Source organism: Elephantulus edwardii, unplaced genomic scaffold, assembly GCF_000299155.1.
Source record: "Elephantulus edwardii isolate Elephantulus edwardi_28Jun2011 unplaced genomic scaffold, EleEdw1.0 scaffold00074, whole genome shotgun sequence".
Lineage (NCBI taxonomy): Eukaryota > Metazoa > Chordata > Mammalia > Macroscelidea > Macroscelididae > Elephantulus > Elephantulus edwardii.
In genome coordinates this window covers 14,280,396-14,303,297 of record NW_006399824.1, presented here as the reverse complement: position 1 = coordinate 14,303,297, position 22,902 = coordinate 14,280,396, and positions in this window count along the sequence as shown.

The following is a 22,902-nucleotide window of genomic DNA, read 5'->3' as shown; positions in this document are numbered from 1 at the left end:
ACCTTTCTTTGGAATGGGAACAAATATAGATCTCTTCCAGTCAGTTGGCCAAGTGGTTGTTCTCCAGATTTCTTGGCACAGCTTGGTGAGCACCTATGCAAATTACACTTTGAAATCAATACAGAAAATGCAAACAAGTAAAAGAAAAATTATAAAAGACTTCAAGAATAAGTTATAGATCAATGATTTTTTTCAACTGAGATTTTAATGAAAGTTTATAAAGATTGGGTTTCCAAACATTCATTGTTGCACATTTTCCTCCCTGCCCCGCCACCCTGAGATCGTTTTTCTCTTTGAGGAAAAAAGTTCTTTCATTGTTATACAGACCCCCACCTCCACACCACACCACTTTGCTATGCAGCTCTTATTCTGGACTCTTGTCATGCCAATAATACCTAATCAATGATTTTAAGAATAAGTGTAAATAATGAGCAATCTCCTTCTGTGTGAGTAACTGCCTCTGAAAATCCCCTACAGGTCACCTACAGGTTGGTTCAAACTCAATGGTTCTGAATAACAACAATGATAAAATAATAATTTCATTTTATCAATTCTGGTAGTTTCCAAATACGACATATTCAGTGTGTTTAAGGCCAAAAAGTTTGCAAAAAAAAATACAGAAATAAAAATATTTTTATACAATATCAGAAATTGCAAAAATAGTAACACAAATATGGAAGGACTCTGTATCTCCTTTTAGCCGTGTGTGTTACAGAGCATTTCCTGTTTCCAGAAGTCAGAGCTCACTTTGGTAGAAGTCAGAGCTCACTTTGGTATATCACAATCTTCAGCTCATCACTTTCTTTACCACCTATATCCTAGTTGTCTAACACAATATCAATCTCTTCACAAAATTTCACATTTTTAGAAGACATTTTTTGAGGAAGTAGTTGAACTTTTCCTCTGTAATGGTTTGAAGCCACCAGCCGCTCCACAAGAGGAAGAAGAGTGATCCCTTCCACTGTGATTAACAACCTTAAAAACCCAGTGGAGGGTCAGCTGTGAGTCGGCTCCAACTCTATGGCAAAAAGTTGTTTAGTTTCTTGATTCTCTTACCACGAGCTGTGAACGAGGCTGTGGAAGAGGCATCTTGCATCTCCAAATACATAATGACCAAATCAGTGTTTTCCCCAATGAGGTCTAGAATTCTTGTGGGTCACCCCATCTCTTCTGCATCAGAAAGCGAGGCTAGAAATTGTCATTTTTAACAGGCCCTCCAACTGAGAACCACTAAGTCAAATCCACTATAAAAATTGAAAATTGTTAAGTTAGAAATCACATGCTTTGTAATAGCTCCACTCAGTATTTATAAAGTTGATCATTTCCCTCAACTCGCAAATTTGGATTCTCAGGTCCCTATTAGAGTTAAGCAGACATATCTTTAGGTTTGTTCTCTCAAATCCATCAAATTCCACTCATCAAAGCTGTCAGCCTTAGTAAGTGCCTTCAGAAGACACATAAATTTAACACAAGTTTCTGATTCATACATTTAATCACACCATAAAGTTAATGAGATCCAATTTGAGTGTAGACACCTCCATAGCTCCATTGCTTTGGATTTGCAGAATTCATACAAAGTGGGTCTCTGAATGAGTCACCAGCCCAGTGGAAAGTTGACAGTAGAGCACTACCCTCTCATTAGTCAGTGTCTGAATCTTTAGCTTCCTGGACAAGGACCATGGTGGTCAGCACGACACTGTAGCCCAGGTAACCTGCCACACTGCTACTAACTTTTCAACACTTAAAAAACATTATAAAAGTTATTAAAGAAGCTATCAGAGCCTCTTTTAATTATCTGGGCATTCCATGTTTTTTAATAGTAATCATGTCTCCTGAACATTTGCAATCTCCCATCATTATCAGCCCAGATATTTTTTTTGGGGGGGGGTAATCCTGACCCCTGTTTCATTGCCTCCAGCTTGGTATGGTCTCTAGGATAAGACAAAATACAAACTATGCTTCCAAGACCCTTCCTCCTCCTCCTGTTGTTGTTGTTATTGTTGTTGCTGTGTGCTGTTGAGTCAACTATAACTCAGAGTGACTCTATGAACAATAGCTCTGAATCTTGCCCTATCCGGAGCCAACCTCACTGTCTCTGAGCACCTATCCCTATTGCCACAGCCATCGTGTCAATCCATCACATCCAAGGGCTTACTGTCCTGTGCTGACCCTCTATAGTTCTAAACATGATGTTCTTCTCCAATGACTGGTCCTTTCTGGAAACGTATCCAAAGAATATGAGATGGAGTTTCAAAATCCTCTCCTCCAAAGAGCAAACTGGTTTCACCCTCACCAGGACAGACATGTTTGTTCTCTTGAGGAATTTTCAATACTCTTATTAAGCACCACAACTCAAAGGCATCAATTCTTCTGTCACCCTTAGTCGTTGTCCAGTTTTCATGGTCTGGATTGGGTGAACCTTAGTCTTTAGCCTGACATCATTACTCTTTAGCACTCTGGATTGGTCCCTGACAGCAGACTTTGCTAAAGTAACTCGTCTTTTGATTTTCTGGCTGCTAGTCAGGAGTGTTGGTTGTTGATCTGAGCAAGATGAAATTGTTAACAACCTCTATCTTTTCTCCATCTACTATGATGCTGTCAATCGGCCCAGTGGTGAGAATATTTGTTTTGTTGATAATTGGCTTCAAGTCAGTTTCTACTCATGACAATCCTATACGTGCAGAGTAGAATTGATCCTTAAGGTTTTCAAGGCTGTAAACTTCAGAAACAGATCTTCAGAACAATCTTCCAAGACATCTCTGAGTGAGTTTAAATTGACAACTCTTTGGCTAATAGTAACCATTAGCCACATAACCATTCACTTTCACCACATATGAACTCCTTCTCAAGGCACCTATCATGTGAATGACAAAAAAATTAAAATTACCTCAGTCCGTTAAATGCCCAGATATGGTCTCAATAAAATTTGGCAACTACAAGAGGAAAACATCCTAATAAGTGAAAATCCTAGATTTTCATCCAGATATTTTATCAGAGTGGCAGATCAGTCCTCGATGAATTTGAGTGCAGTTTACAGATGGTAGGGAGTTACCTGTAGAAGCATGTTCTATTAAGAGTGCCTTTCCTGTTGCCAGGAGCTGTGGTGGCACAGCCTCTTGCCCTGTTAATTACACTGCTAACCAAAGTCTTGGCAACAAGAGAGAAAGATGAACACTCTCATCCCTTTAATTCGCAGCCTCAGAATCCTGATGGAGGGTCGCTATGAGTCAAAACAACTCAGTGGCAGAGAGGCTTGTTTCTCATTAGCTTTTTCCACCTTGGGGAAGGCAGCTTTGCCCTAGAGAAGCTCAGCTTCCACAGAAGGACTACTGAGAAGTACCTTCTCTACTGTGGGTTCTAGTTTTCTAGCATTCATGGTCAATGTGGACCTTAAAGGTAGGAAGACCAAACCCTTTCTTAATTTTTTTTAAAAGATAGCTGCTGGAAGCCACTCATTCTTTAAAAGTTATTTACCTGAAGTAGGAAGTGTATGTATAAAGGAAGGAGGCAGAGCTCTAAAAACGGCTTGTATGCTTTTTGTATCTAATATGCTGAACTGCAAATTTAATCCACTGAAGTGGTTTCATGCAAACGTTGCTCTCAAATTCTTTTTGTACAAAATCTTGATGCATAATGTATAGAGGCTGAAAATGGATTAAACTACATTTGGAGATGATTTGAGGTGTTTCTTTTTTTTTCTTAAGAAAGTGAAAAATGAGCAGGCTTTTTGTTGTTGCCTTTTTTAACCCTTCTTGAGCTAAAGCAATTACACTCAGATCATGTCTTCCCAAAGTTGCTTTCCACAGAATGTTACAGAATGTTCCCTGTCTTGTTTTTTCCCCCTTTTCTGTCAAAAAGCTTGAAATGTAAAAAGTTTTAATTAGAGGAAAATGTGAAGGGTGAATTAAACTCATTTCCTTCAGACTTCCCAACTAAAAGCAAGCAAATGGAATGGTAAAGCCTTCTGATTTAGTCCTAGGAGATAATTTGGCAATTGAAATAGCAAATGAGTAGACTCTCACTGAATAAAATATTCCCTGGCCTCCACCATCTCAATTAACTTGAGGGCTGTGTCCGTAGAAAGAGTGACAGTGGATGTGCTAGGGGACAAGGGGCAGTAATGCTCAGAGGCACACTTCTTGCATCCCGGGACCAAACAAACCAGTTGTCACTGAGTCAACTTTAACCCATGACGATCCCATGTATTTCAAAGTACAGCTGTGCGCTATAGGGTTTTCAATGGCTGGGTTTTTTTTAGAAGAAGATTTCTGGGCCATTATTCTAAATGAGGGTCAAAAAGAAATAATCAGCAGGAAATGTCAAAATCCAAAGGAATCACAGAGACCATGTCTACAACATTATGTGTATGTTTTAATGAATTTATACACTTACAATGCTCTATTTCATAATTTATTTATTTTCATGTGTGTGTGTGTGTGTATGTATAAATATCATAGTGTTATTTTGATTCATTGTATTTCTTGTAAACCTCTAGGTGCCTTCCCTTTCTTTTTTTTTTTTTTTTAGATTTTACAATACAGTTTATTTTATGCTTCAAAGAGAAGTTAAACTTGTACCTGTGGGATAGTCTCATTACAGCCAACTGGGAATAATATACTCAGATACAATCACATAACAAAAATCTCCTAGAAGACGTGTATGTTCACACTTTATTTTTTTTTTTTAGTCAGCAAAGGAGAAGATTTTTTTTTAATTTAGGTTATTTTTCATTTCAATGAACATCTGCAGAGATTTTGGGATTCCATTCATTCATTGTTGCACCCTTCTCCCCGCACAAACCCCCCCCCCATTTGCTCCTCTCCTTGAAACACAAAAGAAAAACTCCCTCATTGGTACACAGTATGTTGACTTTCTGTCCACCCATCTTAATATGTCTCTGCTATCTAGTGAGGGAACTACGGTGGCTTAGTGGTAAGGAGTTGCACTGTCATCCCAAAGGCTCATGGTTCAAATGCATCAGCTGTTCCATGGAAGAAAGATGGGCCGTTTCATCCTATGCAATTTACTGCTTCTGAAAACCTTCTGGAAGGTCAGCACTGAGTTGGTTCAGACTCAATGGTACACAACATTATTCATTTAATGATTTTTTTTCTTTTTTCACTCTTCTCACTCTCTCCTACCACAATCCTAGTAATTATGATCATTTATTTTCTGCTTTGTGTGAATCTTTCCATTGATTTAAAAAAGAAAAAAAAAACTAGTTAATTCCTAGAGTATTTTTAGGAAATGAGCAAAATATTTCAAAGGGTAACTTGAGAAGACAAAGCTAAGTATTATAACAAAAGGTGCAAAGAGCTGGAGTTAGAAGATCAAATGGAAAGAACTCGCTTGACATTTCTCAAGCCGAAAGAATCAAAGAACAAATTCAAGCCTCGAGTTGCAATCCTCAAGGTTCTATAGGCAAAACATTGAATGATGCAAGAAGCACGAAAAGAAGATGAAAGTAACATACAAAGTCACCACACCAAAAAACTGATGGGCACTGAAACATTTCAGAAGGTTGTGTGTAACCAAAAATGAATGATAATGAAGGAAACAGTTCAAACCACACTGAAAACATTAGGAAGAAAAAAAAATGAGATCCCAGGAACTGATGAAATACCAGTTGATATGTTTATTTCAACGAGTAGATGCAGGCTTGTATGTACTTACTAACTTATGACAGGAAGTTCAGACAGCAGCTACCTGGCCAAAGGATTGGAAGACATTTTTTTTTTCTCATTCCAAAACTGGGTGATCCAACAGAATGTGGGTACTGTCAAACAGTATCATTAATATCACATGCAGGTAAAATCTTGCTTGAACCCACCAGCTGTTCCACCTATGGCCGTCTGTCTCCTCCATAAAGATTCACATCCTTGGAAACCCTATAGGACAGCCCTCCTTTATCCTATAGAGTCGCTCTGAGTCAGAAATGACTGGACGAGAATGAGTTTGGGTGAGGGGATTTTGAGGTGCTTGCAGGATTGCTTTTGAGAGATTTTTTTTAACTTTGTTTTTTGTATATATAATAAACTTACTCATAGCATCTTTCAACCTCACTGTCTGAATGGACTAAAGAGGAAAAGAAATTTCTAGATGCTAATATAAAAGGAAGATATTGATCTCCCACTATGGGGAGTGTAATTATTTCTTCCCAGACAGGGAGCATTTTCTCTTTTGGAGCCACACATTTATAACAATTGAACAATTTAAAATTCTATGACAGGATTACCTTGACGAATGTAAGAAAAGGCAGTGAGGGTAGAAGGAATGGTTTCTCACCCCCAAATCACCCTTCTTTTCTTAACTAAAATGTTACCACACACAAGCATGTGTCAGAACCCAGAGAAGCCTATGTCCTGCTCATCATCTTTCTGTGTAGACTTTTATGCAGTGAATGACAGGTTGAATCAGAAAGGAAGAAAGGTTAACTATTAACCATACTAACTTTGCTGTCCAGTGCCATCAAGTCAACTGCTCTATATGGTAACCATGTAGTATCATGATGCTACAAACTTTAATCCATGCATGTCTCAAAGGAGTATTCCAGAGAACCTAACTCAGCATCTGGCACACAGTAGGCTTTGAAAAAAAAGTATTTGTGGCCGAAATGTAGAAACAGGAAGAACAATTTACTATCTGAAAGGGACCCTATTATCTAGTGCTATCCAGAGTTAAGAAAATGATTTAGGGAATAAGTATCCAGCAGTACAGCTCACTAATACCTTTTAAAACGTGTTGATGCTCATAAATCCTAAATAAACGGCCTGCAAAATCACTTAAGAAGAAATAATACACATTTAATCAGGCTTTCAGAGGAAACTCTGAAGAAAACTCAGAGAATTTCAAGACTTATTAAGTCCCTTCAAATTCAATCCCTGGCCGACCACAAAAGCACGGTACATCCCTCTGTCCCTGGGGCTGTCATTTAAGACACTTAGACCCTCATTATGAAACTCCTAAATTACAATCCCTGCCTGGAGCCAGAGGAAAGGACTTTGGGACCACTGAAAGTTCCACTCAGTGCTTTTTTCCAGGTTCCATAGAGGACTCTTAAAGGGGGAGGAAACAGGTTGAATGAACATGTCACTGACCAACTAAAGACAACATCTTCAAATTTCACACGCAGCTTTAGCTTCAAGTCGAAAGGGCTCTTCCTATGGCAAATAAACTTGAAAATGCTATGAAGAGCCAGTCTATGCCTCCGCTTTGTAATTCTGTTGAGGTTTCTGGAATTTAACGGAGCACAGCACCGCTCTTTTCCATCCTAAATGTCCCCTCATCGTCAGTTGATGAGAGTCATTTTACCTTTCCCAGAGTTTGATCCAGCTCCTCAGGGTGGCAGTAACATGGATCCATCTTTTTGTTACAAACTCAATTAGCAGAAGTTGGAATTGCTCTCTTCAACAAAGTTAAATAAATTGTTAATGAGAAATTTACCTTCCCTGTATTCGCTAGCTGCCTTATTAGCTTGGAGTCAACACTATTAAGGGAGACGATGTTTATTAAAGCTTAAGGTGTCTGCTGGATTGAATGTTAAAAAGAAGATGTCAGGCTAGAACCATTCACTGCCTGTTTCTCAGTCCCAACAAGACTTCCATGAATTGCCCAGAACAGGTAAATTTGAGCTTCAGTTTGGTCACCTCACTGGAGAAATAGCCATTTGCCTGGTAGATAAAAGGTGCCAAAAATTCGTGGGTAGCATCTAAAGCTGTTTCAGTTACTTCCATTATAGCATTTTATAAGTCAAATGAAGAAGGTCATCTAACTGCAGATGAGTCTGAAGAGAGCTAGTCATATCCCTTTGTCGGAAGAGGGACTCTAGAACAATCTCACGATAAATGTCAGGGGTATAAGTTGTTGTTGTTGTTGTTGTTGTTGTTGTTGTTGTTGTTGTTGTTGTTAGCTGCCATTGAGAGTGACTCATAGCAACTCTATGAATAACAAATCTGAACCCTGTCCTATCCTGGGCCATCCTCACAATCTCTGACACACTTAAGTCCATTGCTGCAGTCTTTGTGTTAATCCACCTGGTTGAGAGTCTTCCTTGCCTTCCCTGTCCCTCCACCCTCCCAAGCATGATGTCTCTCTTCAGTGAATAGCCTCTCCTAGCAACATGCCTAAACTATGTGAGATGAAGCTTGATCACATATGGCTCCAAGGAGAACTCTGGCTGCACTTTCTCCCAGACGTATCTGCTTTTTCTTTTGGCAGTCCATGGTATATTCAGTGCTCTAAGACCACAGTTCAAGGGCATCAGTTCTTCTGCATTGCTATTCATAGTCCGGCTCTCAGATGCATAACAAGTGATTGAAAAGACTGTGGGTTAAATCAGGCATACCTTAGTCCTAAAACTTACCTCATTGCTCCTCAATAATTTAGAGAGGTCTCTGGCTACAGACTTTCCCAGTGCAATATGTCTCCTGAGCTCCTGTGCTTAAAGTCCTGCTCACTTTCAGCAAGCAATGTTATGTTATCTGCAGAACGCAGGTTATTGATGAGACTTCCTTCACTCTTGATGCCACATTCTTCAGAGTCCAGCTTCTCTTTTTCCCAGTGATAGGAAGAGTGTCTCCCCCAGGTGGTGTTCCTAAAATTGCCCTTCGTAATAATCCATAGGGAGCTCTGGTCCATAGGGAACTGACCTGTTAACCTAAAGACAGCACCTGTCTGGTGGTTTGAATCCATCAGCGGCTCTGAGGGAGCAAGATGGGCAATCTCCTCTGTGTGATTTAGAGCTTTCAAAAACCCACAATAAATTTGTTCTGACTCAATGGCAAGAGATTTTTAGTAAGTAGTGTCAGTGGTAGGCAAGGCTGAGTTCAGTCAAAGTAGCTTTCACCTGTTTACATTTTTCACAGAAATGTTCCCCTGGCACCTCCAGTTTGCCACTGGAATAGAACCCATGTGCTGGGTGCTCACTGGTCTTAGGTCAAGTTCTTACAGAAACAGAGTCAGTGAGATAGACAGATTAAAAGATAGATAGATAGATAGATAGATAGATAGATAGATAGATAGATAGATAGGTAGATAGACAGATAGATATAGATAGATGATAGATAGGTAGAGAGAGAGAGAGAGAGCCATTTTAAAAGATTAACCTAGGTAATTTTCAGGAATTGCCAAAGTAAAAATCTGTAGGTCATACGATGGGCTGGGGATTCCTGCAGGCTTATGTTTCAAGGTCCACAGGCCAAACTATGGAGAAAACAAAGAGTTGAGGGAAGGAAATTTGGAGAAATTTTGAGTCTGCCAGCATAATGTACTAAGGAAATTCCCTTTCCAATTGATTGTTTAATTGTATTACAGCTATTAATATTATGGGAAGTTGTTTCTTTCCTTTCCTTAGTATTAGATCACTTGATGGAGCAGCAACAAGAATAGTGCTTGGCCAAACTACTGGGAATCAGAGCTTTGCCAAATAGTTCCATAAAATTACCACCTAAGGAACAAACAATCAATACAGCAGTCAGGAAATCAAAAGGCGAATTGCATTAGGTAAATCTGCTGCCGGGAACCTTTCTAGAGTACTGAGAAGCAACAATGTCAATCTAGAGACTAAGGTGAGCCCGATACAGGGCATGGCCTTTGCAATTACTTGCTATGCATCAGAGAGATGGATAATGGCTAAGGATGATAGAAGACGAACTGATGCCTTTGAGTTGAGGTGCTGGAGAAGAGTCTTGAACGTACCATGGACCACCAAGGAAACAAATAGGTCTGTCTTGGAGAGGGTGAAACCCAGTTTCTCCTTGGAAGCTAGGATTCTGAAGCTCCATCTCACATATTTTGGGCACATGGCCAGGAGGGAACACTTCTTGGAGAAAGACATCATACTCGGAAGGGTGGAGGGACAGCACAGGAGAAGGAGACTCCAGATGAGATGGATTGATACAGTAACTAAGGCAATGGGGATTGGTGTATCAGAGTCAGTGAAACTGGCTCAGGACAGGGAAGGGTTCAAACCTGTTGTACATACAGTGGCTGTGAGTAGCAGGGGACTTGATGGCACATAACAACAACAAGGAATAAACTAGAGTTCCAGCATCTTCCTGGAAATTAATAACTCACTTTCTGAGAGAAAACAGATAATTAACAGAAGAGGAAGGCAGTTCGCTAAGACAGCTGATGAACAATGTGTGCTCATATCCATAGATGTTCCTGGCACCCCCCTTGACCCTTGGGGTCGAGATATGAGGCTCAATCTAGTTCCAGAAGTTCATAATACAAGTGAACATGGGAATGGCCATGTCTTTGTCACATATTGTTTGCCAGGCATTTAATAAAGGCTTTATTTAAATTAATTTTATGCATTCCAACATTTCATTTTTGTTTTATTTTAAATGCTCACCGAAGAATAAGGGAAGTTTCCCTGCTAGTCTTGTAATAGAGGGAGTCAAGCATGATACTAATATACAAAACATTCTCAATCACAATTGAGGCAAAGGCTTCAAAGAGAAACCACAGCACACTAACTGAGCACAGGCATCATTTAGGCTGAGAGCTCATGGAAGGCTTTCCAGAAGAAAAACTACTTGGTTTGTGACATGGGGGTCGATCACAAGTCAACCATGAGCAAAGGCCCTGAAATTGAAGGAGCGTCAGCAAATGAGGTACCTATTACTACCTCTATCTGACACCTGAAAAAATTGAGACTTATAGGGACTAGACCATTCTCCAGTGTTAGTCAGGAATGATCCTGAAGTATTCAAGAGAACCTTGACTCTGGTGTTCTTACATAGAATCCAGTCTTCTTGAAAGGTGGAAACAAAGATACTCAGTTGTTATTATTAAGTACCATCTGGGCAACTACAGCTCACAATAGCCTTATGAACCTGGCCATGCCCCACGCCAACCTCACAATCGTTAATATGCTTAAACTCATTACTACAGTCAATATGGCAATTCACCTTGTTGAAGGCCTTCCTCTCTTCCTCCTACCCTCTGCCTTTCTCAGCATGATAGGATTTCCCCCTCCCCCCAAAAAGACTGGTCCTCCTAATAGCTACCTAAAGTATGTGCGACATAGTTTTTATGATCCTTGTAGACTTAAAAATAAATAAATAAACATAAATCACTGGGAAATCTATGCTTCCACCTTTGTTCCCCAAGGAGCTGAGGGTAGACTTTATTCATGCCCTCTCCTGGTCTCCAGATTAAATGAAATTAAAAACCTGCTATTACAGAACAAAAAAAAATCCTAGCTGTTTTTTGGGAATAAAATCATCATTCCTCCTCTTTTCCAGGGTCTTGCATAGCATTCTGGTGCAGTCCCAAACTATCAATGATTGGGGGTTGAGGAGTGGGGGGAACGGTGCTTTTCGGAAAAGGGAAAGAGCCTATTCAAACAGCTCCTGATTTCTATAAAAGAGAGATCTTTTTGATCTTTCAAACAGCCAAAAGGGCAGTTTGATCTTCCTCAAACTCATTTATTTCAGATTCTTGCAAATTTCTTTTCTGTAGGTTTACTTCCTTAGAAAACTCAATATTCAATTGAACAGTGACTTTTATACACTGAAACACAATATTGAATAGCGGAAGCCTAATAAATGCCATTCTGGCTATATAGGATATTTAAAAAATCATAAAAGGACCGATTGAGCCTGATCCAGGCAAAGATGACAAAGCGAATTCAATGCTCCTTTTGAAAATGAGTCATGGTCAGAAATACTCACTTTGACCAAAAGCATTTCTTTGAATGCCAGAGGTAAATTTGCTCACTTTCATTTTCTGCCTGGGTTTCAAGCCGACCCTGCAGAACTGAACAAAATCAACTCTGAGAGGCCTTGGCAGCTGTTCCAGATGTAAATGCGAACAGGAGAGTGAGACTGGGCCTGTTCCCTCCAGTGTGTTATTTTCAAATTATGTAGATGATATTCAGCTATGGATTGATCAGGCTTTGTGTATCTCTCTCTCTCTCTCTTTTTTTCTTTTTTTTTTTCAGAGAAGAGTAATTGTTGCCTTTCTGTGCTATATTAATATTCTCCAGGATCGCCCTTTCTTTTACTTAGAAAAGGGCTGTTTTATTGTCACAAGCCTCTAAATTACTGGCAAAGAGAGAAACTGACATATGTTCCCAGGTGCAGGGAGGGGCTGTGGGGGTGGGGGGGGTGGACAGGCAAACATACCCAATCGATTAGCCAAAAGGAGCAGCCTTTGATGTCAGGGAACCTTTCCAAATTTCATTTAAGACTCAAAGAATCCATGGGAAATCAAAGTTCTCAATCAGAACCCCTGTTCCACTCCTCGGAGTGCAGCCTTAGCAGGGAGAACTTATGTTTTAACTCTTTGTGGATGATGATTTAGTTTGGGAATGTTTTTCTCTTATGGCCCTTTAGGAAGGAAGATAGCACCCTTCCACATGTACTTCGGCCTCTCTATTTTTGCATATCTATTTTAGGGGGAATCTCTAGAGAATCATCAGCTGTGCTGCTAACTCAAAGGCTGAACCTCTTCGGTGGTTCGACTCTACCAGAAGCTCTGAGGGAGAAAGAAGGACAATTTTCTCCCCTGTAGAATAATTCACAACCTCAGAAACCCAATGGGGTGTCAGCTAGGAGTTGGTTGTGACTCAGTGCCAATGAGTTTGATTTTTTTACAAATATACGTTCTGAGAAAATGCAGATTAGCATGGCCAAAGAACCAAAGGTGTGAGTATATAAGTATGTAAGCGTGTATATAAGGGGTGTGTGTGTGTGTGTGTGTGTGTGTGTGTGTGTGAGAGAGAGAGAGAGAGATTTACTTTTGTTTTGTTGTTGTTATTGATTTTGATTTCTAGCAACCCTCACTTCATAAAAATAAGAACACTGACTTGTGAAGTATTACAGAGATATCTTAGGGTTTACACATTCTACTTTCAGGTGAAGGATGAATTAAATTGAGTTAGAGTCTGGAGGATGATGTCATGTGTCCCATGGAGAAGGATTGAGAGCCACTTAGAAGACAGTAATGGAAGAAAAGGAGTCAGCATTGCACAATTTGGAAGTCACTCTCAGAAATTATGTAAAGACGTAAAACCAAAGGTGGTATCAGTTTGGAGACCATGGCCTGCCTTTGAGGGGAACTTTATTCAATAGCTCTTCAAGTGCCCTAAACAACTCTTATTGGCATAGAACGTAATGTCTCAGACAGCTAACAAAATGTTGACAGTTTGAACTGACCAGATAAGCTGGGGGTGCAGGGTGGGAGGGAAGACAGGCAGTAGAGATTTTCAGCCTCTAAACCCCAGTGGAGGGTCTCTATGAGTGGGAAGTGATTGCCAAGCACTGGGTTTGGGTTTTTGAGAACCAAGAAAAAATTGCCCAAAGTTCTCCTGTTCTTCACAGGGGTTTCAGAAGTCTGTTATTTCAGAAGTGGATGGGGAGCCCCGCTTTTTAGTCAGTCTTAGACTGGAAGGTGACCACTCTGTTGTTTGACATACCCATCAGTGGCATAGCTTCCAACATCACAGCCACACACAGCCGCAGCAGACTCCAGGCATGCTGTCAGGTGGGGCCAGACTTTGGGAATAAAACATTGTACAGGAAAAGGGGAAGGGTCATCAAACAAGAGGATACAGTGATTTTAAAAATGGACTTGAACATGGTGGAAATCATGAGGGTGGCACATGATAAAGCATGTTGTTGATCATAGAGTTGCTAGGAGTTGTAATTGATTTGATGACACCTAACAAGAACATTGTGGTATTTGTTGTATAATGTCAAGTTGAAACCAACTCATAGATAATCCTCAAGTAGATTTTCAGAGGTGGTGAATTGCATGGGAGGAGATTTCCTATCTTTCTCCCACAAAGCAGCTGGTGAATTCGAACAATGTTCATTTAAATTGTCAGTGCCTCTCCTTATCACTAAGTCACCAGAGGTCCCTAACACTAAGAAAGAAATATCAAGTAAGAATCTTGAACACTGCCTGAACTTGGACTACTTAGTGTTTCTAAGTAAATACTTTTCCTATACACAAAATGTGAAGGGGCTTCTCTATCTGCCCTCTGCTCGGCACTAGTTAAACAAGATCTGGGGTTCCATGCCAATAACCCTTGGTCTAGATATTACACTTCAATTCACCTGACCACTATCAGTTTTTCATATTACTTTCTAATACAGATTCTGACAAACTGTGGTCTCTCTACAGAGACCAAGGGTGGTGGGAATGATGAAGGGTTTGAGCATTAATGAAAACACTAGAAATGTTTAATCCAAGGAAGAGTAAACTTAGAAAGGACCTGGAATTGAAGAGGAGGTACTCTATTAAGAGGGATTTGAAAAAGCCCTACTTTGCTCCAGAGGACAGAAGACAAGCCCAATTAGAAGTTTCATCTACAACTGCAGAAATTTGTGGAGCTGATTTAGGGTTATGGGGGATGGGATCATCACAACCACATAAACTCTAAATAATAAGCCATTACTAAAGTAATGGGTCCCCTGACGTAGAAGCAACATTCAAGTAACAGCTGGATATTGTCCACCTGTCAGGGAAGTTATGGAGGAAGGGACTCCCACATTCCTGTATAATATTGGAACTAGAAGAAACTGTAAGTGGATGATTGTCTGAGTGTTCATGGGCCATAGGAATCCCTGATGAGCACTTTTAGTTTTGCTATGCTGCCTGCAAGTATGCAACTTTCTTACTGGGTCAGGATTCCAAGAACATTCTTCAAAAGCCCTTGACAAAGGTCACTTTAACACCTTAGTGCCTTCTGATTTCAAATCCTCATTTTCCATCTTGAGATCATCAAAATTAACTCCTATATAATAATGTCTCCCACTGGAGTGCGTAAACTATCCAAAGCTTTTTTAAAAAGAAAATTTGCCAAGTAAGGGCTATGAAAGAACTTCTCGTAGAGAAGACCAAACAAATCAAGAATATAATCCAAGCTGTACTGACTGAATATACATAGACATGACCACAACTGTCTCTCCGGCTATTAGCTTTCCCGTAAGTGTTTAAGAGGGCCAGGGAATTTTAAAAGAGAGAAAGAAATGAAGGCTTCCTTTCCTTCAAGGTCATTGTTAAAGTAAATAATAATAAAATTCAAGAACAAAGAATTCATTGTCTTCTAGATGCCTGCAACCTATCTTTATGGGTTTCTTCATCGTACAGCACATTCTAAGTAGGACAGAAGATTCACAGCAACTAAATACACGCAAAGCCTAGAAAAGCAAATAAGAGGGGAAAACACCACTACACTCATTTTGGACTAGGCACGCACCCTGTGTCCAATCTGGCATCACCCTGAAAAGCACTGCATTGACAAAATTGTCTTTGTCGTTCGGTTAGCATCTCTTGTCTCCTTTCATTCAACTTGTTATTTTCTGATTGTAATTTTATCAGATTGAATGAAGCTGTATAGACTTAAGGAGTAGCAAGCCCAGACGTTCATCCAAGAGTAGTTTGGGCAAAGTGTTCAGTGTCAGGAATAAAAATTGTACGAGAAATACAAGTAAAGTATAAATATCTAAATTATAGAGAAGGGCTTCACAGATAATATTCTGAATGAGACAGAACACTAAATACAAATGGAAACCCATTGCTGCCATGTTAGTTCTGACTCACCACAACCTTCAGGACAGAGTATAACTGCCCCAAAAGGGTTTCAAGAAGATAAGTATTTACAGAATCCTAATGCCATATCTCCCCCCACCCCCCACTGAGCAACTAGTGGGTTTGAACTAACAGCCTCTCAGTTAGCAGCTGGGCACTTAATCATTGTATCACCACTCCTCCATTAAATACTAATACCAGAGGAAAGATGGGGAAACGTGGCTTCAGATAAGTAGGGTTCACTCTCCTAAAAGCATTTTCCCCATTCCATTACAATCCTCTGCAAGAGAAACCATCTGCCAATTGAATGGCTCTATCACCACAGCTGTTTGCTGTGCTCATTAATCCTGGGATAAAGTTAAAGAAAAATCCTGTAGTGCAGAAGTCAACACTAACCTCAGTTGCTACAACCCTCAAATGCCCAAAGTTGTTCTAGGAAAGCAAGAGCGAGAGCAGCAATAGAATTCCAAAGCAAAAATATCATTTGGTGAAGTAACACTGGTAAATAAAGCAACAACATGCCGTCTAGGGAAGGGCTCACTTACTAATAAACCAAAAGCTAGATATCTGCTCCCTTAACCTCTTTTCCCTAAAATTCCTATCAGCAAAATGCTATGAAAACAAGCAAGCAAAAATACATTCATATTTGAATTTCTATCTCAATGCAAAACAAGGCTCTCAAAATGTCAATTTCATTTAATTTGGCCTTTCCAAGAATATGCATAGTTAAACATCAAAGAACTGTAGTGTTTGAAGGACACTGTTTAATTGAATTTTCAGGTTAACTGGGGACTAAACCAATTTTTTTTCTTTCAATTACATGGAGAATCAATATAAGATATTGAAGGAATGAAGATTATTTTTGTCCTAGAAACCCAGGAACCAAGGTCCGCGTGAAATCTCTTAAGTAATGGTATGTAGTAGACTTCTTTTTTTAAAAAAAAATTGAAAACATATATTGTTTTTCCAAAGCATAACTGATGACTATACACATGGACCCCACTAGGTGGAATACATGACTGTCAGACTACATCTGTGCAAAGAGATAATGGAGAATCTCATACCATCAGTCACAACAAACTAAGCAATGAATACAGAACAATTCATCAGTTGCTCTAGGTGAAGCTGAAGAAAATTAAATCCATGAGAACTGAAGTACAACCTTGAATATAGTCTTTCTGAATCTACAGACTATTTTAAAAATAGATTTGATGCATTGACTGGAGAACAAACAATTTGTGGTTATGACATCAAAGACACGATTCATAAAAAAAAAAAAAAACACCAAATCCAACAGTTTATTAAAAAATCGTGAAAGAATTAAAATATCCAAATGGGTATAAAAACAAACCCTGAAACTTGCTCGTGAGTGTAGTCTAGCTCAGGCAAATGGCAGAGCTGATGAAATAAAGGAGTTGAACAAAAGATTTCAAAAGACACCTCACAACAACAACCTTCAGAAGGCAAAGTATTTAAATGAAATGTGCACAGACCTGGAAACCCAGGAGAAAAGGACAAGCTTGCGATTTCTCAAGCTGAATAAATGAAAGGAAAATTCAGTCCTCAGTTTGCAATATAGAAAGATCCTATTGGCAAAATATTGGGAGGCATAGAAAGCATCAAAAAAAGATGAAAGACTTACTCAGAAACATACCAGAAGAAAAAAAAAACACTGGTTGATGTCCAATCATTTCAGGAAGCCTCACACGATCCAGAATTGATGATAGTGAAATAAGTCCAATCTGCACTGAAGACATTGGTGATAAGAAAGTCTCCAGGAAATGTTTATTTACCAAAATGAGATATTTCAACAGATAGAACATTGGAAGAGGTGCATCATCTATGCCAAGAATCTAGTAGAGAGGTACCTGGCCAAATTACTGGAAGAGATCCATATTTGTGCCCATTCCAAAGAAAATTGATGCAATAAAATGGAGAAATTCTAAGACATGACCATCATTATCATATACAAGCAAAAATTTGCAAAAGTATCTGCATCTACATTCAGAAGGGAATGTAGAGCAAGAAATATCATAGGTGATGTCCAATGGATCTTTATTGAAAGTAAAGAAGCCTAGAAAGATGTTTATCTATGTTTAAGTGACTATAGAAAGACATTTGTCTATGTGGCATATAACAAATTTTGGGTAACACTGCAAAGAATAGAAATTTCAGCACACTTAGTTGTGCTCGTGCAGAATCTGTACAAAGAACAAAAATAGAAGCAAAGGGAAGTACGTTCAAATCAGCAAAATACATCAGGATTGTATCTTTTCATCATGCATACTCAGTCTGTATTCTAACTAAACAAAGTGACAAACTGAACTGTATGTGGAATGGAGGAAGAATACGTGAAAATCTGTAACATGCCACTGAGACAGCCTTGCTTGATGAAAAAGAATTTGAAGAACTTACTGAAGACTAGTCCATCAGCATAGATTATACCTCAACAAAAAGAATCCCAAAATCGTCACAACTGATCCAACAAGCAACATCATGATAAACGGAGAAAAGAGTGAAGTAGGCATGGATTTCATTTTACTTGCATCGCAACCAATGCCCATAGTAACAACAGTCAAGAAATCAAACTCCTGAATTGGACAAATATGCTGCCAAAGATATTCTGAAAGTGCTAAAAGAAAGCCGTTACTGCGAAGAGTAATGTGTGCTTACTCAAGTCATGGGATTTTCAGTTGCCTCATGTGCATGCAAAATCTAGACAATGATTAAAGATGATCAAAGAAGAATTGAGGCAGTTGAATTACAGTGTCAGTGGCAAATATTGAATATATCATTCATTACCAACAGAAGAACAAATTTGTCTTGGAAGAACTATACCCAAGAACACTTCTTGAAGTGGAGATTATGAGACATCACACCATGTACTTTGGATGTGCTATCAGAAAGAATCAGTCACCGGAGAAGGGCATCACACTGAGTACAGTCTCTGGTGGGGGGAAAGGGAGATCTTCAATCATATGGATTGACCCAGTGGCTACAATGAGGAAGCTCTGGTGGCTTAATGGTAAGGAGTGGCACTGCCAGCCCAAAGGTGTGTGGTTCAAATCCACCAGCTACTTCAAGGAAGAAAGATGAGTAATCTCCTCCCCTGTGATTTATTGCCCCTGAAAACCTACCAGAGAGTCAACTATGAGTTGGTTCTGACTTGATAGTACATAATAACAAAACTGTGGCTGTAACAAGTTTTTCAAACACAGCTACTATTAAGAGGATAGTATTGCTTCATTCTGTTGTAGATGGGGTCACTGTGGGTCCTTACAGACTTGAAGGCACCTAGTCGTACTTGTCTAGAGAACACTGACTAGAAAGATAATTCAAAGGTCATTCAAAGGTCACTGTATAGCAGTTTAATGAGAGCTGAAGCATCCTCCTCAAAAGCCCACAAAACCTAAGACAGGCAAAACCAATTTAACTCCTAAATATGAGGCAGAATACTAAATACTAATGTAGGTTTTTTACAATCACACTGCATTTTCATCTAAACTATTGTATTTGATGTATTTTATGGAGTGTATGACTACTTGAAGTATAATTGTATAATTTACATATATAATAGGCATGAAATTTATTCTTATTTGAAACTGGTTATTTTATATTGTTGAAATTTAATAGAAATTAAGTTCTAATGTCATCATCTTAAATGTTCATACTTTGCATCTTGGAAAATCTGATATATACAAAACTATGCTTCTTTCAGGGACACAATTCCCAAATAGAATGCTCTATGAATAGATAATATTAACCATTACACAGTGATGCATATTTTTTTTATTTACCAAGCCAAGTGAAAAAGATTTATTGAGGCAGTTAAACAAAGGTATAGCTAGTAAAGGGAGGCCATGCAAAAGAGTTACAGTGAAAAAGGAAGAAAAGGGAATGGGGAGAATGGACCCCAGGAAAGACAAGGGTGAAGCCAAACCTTACAGCACACTGTCAATAGAAAAGGAGAGAAATAGGAGCCACTGGGGCCCATTCATGATCCAGTTCACAGGAATATATTTTAACAGAATGCAATGACTGAATATCTCCTCACGATATTGACGTCAATGAACAAGGTACAAAGCACAATTGATGAGTTTATTGATTATGGTGAAAAAAAATAAGGGGGGAAGGAAAACCCCTTTCACTGAGATTTTTATAGAGGACATGCTATTGAAAAAGAGGTGTTTCCTTTGTTTGGTCCACCAAGACACATAGATAGATGTCAAGGGGTCACCACAGCACACCATAATCTGAAACTGGTTCCAAAATGAAAAGGAAGTTGTTTCCAAACATGGTATGAAGGTCCCGTCTGCTGAGAGCTGGACTAGTCAGTTATACTTCTGAGCCTGTGATTTCACAGGCCCAGGAGTGCTGCCTTAGTCTGAGATCACAAGGCATCCTCCCAGCTCCCAACCCACTCTTCCTCCCACAGTGAACTCCAAGTGACCCAGAGGGACAGTATGGAAGTGTGGATAATTCGTGTAAAACCATCACTATTCCTGGGAAAAAAGAATCTCAAGCTTGGGTTCAGTTCAAATATGAATCATGGTACCTACAATAAGCTGTGTAGCATGACATTAGATTTGAAGGGAAAAAAAATACATCAAATACATCCTTACTTATTCCTCTCACAATTAACCATCCGAGACAAATTACAAGAATGCAAAACACATACGAAGAAATGTAAACATAAGTCAAAGCCACAGAAGAACAGACAACACCAATGTCAATAATAAAATATCACAGTACTTTGTTTCCCATTTAATTAGGCAGAAGTCTATCAGTTGTGGGTGATGGATAGAAATGCATCTCAACTAGCTGCAACTGAGGAGAAAAATCTACCAGTTAATAAACATCAAAATTCAGGAGATGTCAGAATGTTTTGTGTTGGGAGTGCTGTGTTACATACATTTCTTTACACTCTCCACAGGGTCTCAAAGAACCAAAAGGTCAAGGCATGTGTCTATTGTTCACAGTGGGCATGGAAAAGATACCTTTTCTCACCTAAAATATAGGAAGCTCTGGTGTCTTTGTGGCCGTGGGCTGCACTGCCAAGCCAAAGGCATGCATTTTAAATTCACTAGTTGCTTTCTGGAAGAAAGATGTGCAATCTCCTCCCATGTGCTTTACAGCTTCTGAAAACCTGCTGGAGGGTCAGCTATGGGTCGGTTCTGACTCAATGGTATACAACAACAGCTCACTTAAAACTATCAGTATAAGTCTCAAACAAAATCCTTTCCTGTAATGTCAATCAACTCATAGCGACCTCACACTTTCAGCATAGCACTCAATTTCGTAGAATTGTCAAAGCCTTATTCTCTCTACAAGCACATGACCAGGCCTTCTTCCTGTGGTATCACCGAGTAGATTTGAACCACGAGCCTTTCTGTTCATAAACCCTCTGCCATCAGGTCAATTCTGACCGCTAGACACCCTAAAGAACAGTGTAGTGTAGAACTACCCCATAAGATGTCTGAGGCTATGAATCAGTATGGGAGTAGACGAACACATTTTTCTCCTACAAAGCAGCTGCTGAGTGTGAACACTGCCTATGTTTCCATTGGTAGCCCAAATGATTAGTCTATGGCACCACCAGTGAAATTGTTTGCACAACTGGGAGAACAACAGAAGACCAGAAGCTATACTGATCCACCTGGCTTGAGTAGAGAGCATATCTTAAATTTATTGGTGCAACTAGGAGATAGAATATTCTGGTGAAGCCCAACCCTGAACCTAAGGTGCAAGTTGGTGCATATCCAAGCAGTGTTAGTTAAAGTGGAGAGAGAAATTTCCAAAAGAAAATGTGGAGAAGTGATGGTCAAGCATGGAGAAAAGGTTCGTAGGTGAAGAGACATTTTCCACCTTGACCTACCAACACTCAGATGGGGTTCTGTAAATTTGACTTGGAAAAGTCTCAAATTCACTGGTCCTCTGGTATTGGTGAGTTAAAGGATCTAAGACTACATCAACTAGAAGGCACAATGTAACACTTATTTACACAACAATCGTTAATTGAGCCCCTCCCAGAACGAGATAATGAATACAATGGCAAGTAAGAATCAATGCAGAGGGGCGAGCATGATAATAACAAGTACTGCTAATTAAGGGCATGTTGGGAGGCAAGCACTGGGATGAATTTGTTTACATAGTTTTAAGGGTGTTCTGGGAGCACAAGGGAAGAATTCCTAGGCTAGACTTGGGTGATCAGGGAATGGTTTCCTAGAAGTGAAGTTGAGGTTTGATAAATATGCAGGAGTTTAATTAGTCAAAGGAAGAAGTGGAATTGTCCAAAAGAAACAACACACACACACACACACACACACACACACACACACACACACACACACACACGATGTCTCCAAATCAAGAAAATGTAGAGATTAGAAAAGCAGAGAAGACTTGCATAAACCTCTATCATTTCTAAACATAAATATCCTTTAGAGAAAGAATTTTTTATTATTCATTTTAATTTGTGATACTGAACAGATCACTTTAATTCACTGGGTCTCCCTCACAAAGTCATGAGAAGAATCAAGTGCAATAATGTAAGAACAACACTGTGAGTTTAACATTACTTACAACTGTAAGATATGTGTAGAGGGGAAAAAAGTACATGGAGTTTCAAAATCCTGATGACATGTCATAAGTGGCCTTCTCAAGGAAAATGTGCTTTAGTTTTATTACGTCTCTTCAGCCACTGCAATAGCTGATTTTATGTGTCAACTTGGCTAGGCTATGGTGCCCAGTCCTTTGGTCAAGATGTTTCTCTGTAAGTGTTTTGTAGATGTGAGTAACCTGTACAATTAGCTGATTTTGAGAAAATTATTCTTGATAATGTGAGTGGACCTTGACCAGTTGAAGGTTTTAAGAGAAATCTTAACGCCTTCCAGAACAGCAGGATTCTGTCTCTAGACTATAACCTAGAAATCCAGCCTTCTGGCCTGCCATATGCATTTCACATTTGTCAGACCCTACCATCTGTGAGCCAATTACTTTTTTAAAATTAAACTCAATTAGATAGATATGCTGTTGTTGAGTGTCATTGAGTCAGAACTGACCAATAGCTGACCCTCCAGAGGGTTTTCAGAGGCAGTTAATCACATAGGAGGAGACTGCCCATCCTTCTCCTGCCGAGCAGCCGGTGGACGGAAACCACAAGCTCCCTATAGGTATATAAAACCTCAAGTTGCTCTTGAGTTAAGGTAGATCACTAGGATCTCAAATCTTCCAGATGGATTTGAACCACTACCCTTCAGCTAGTAGCCAAATGTATAACCATTTACATCATCCAGAATTCAACGTGAATGTATGGATGTGTGTGTGTATGTGTGTGTGTGTGTGTGTGTGTGTGTGTGT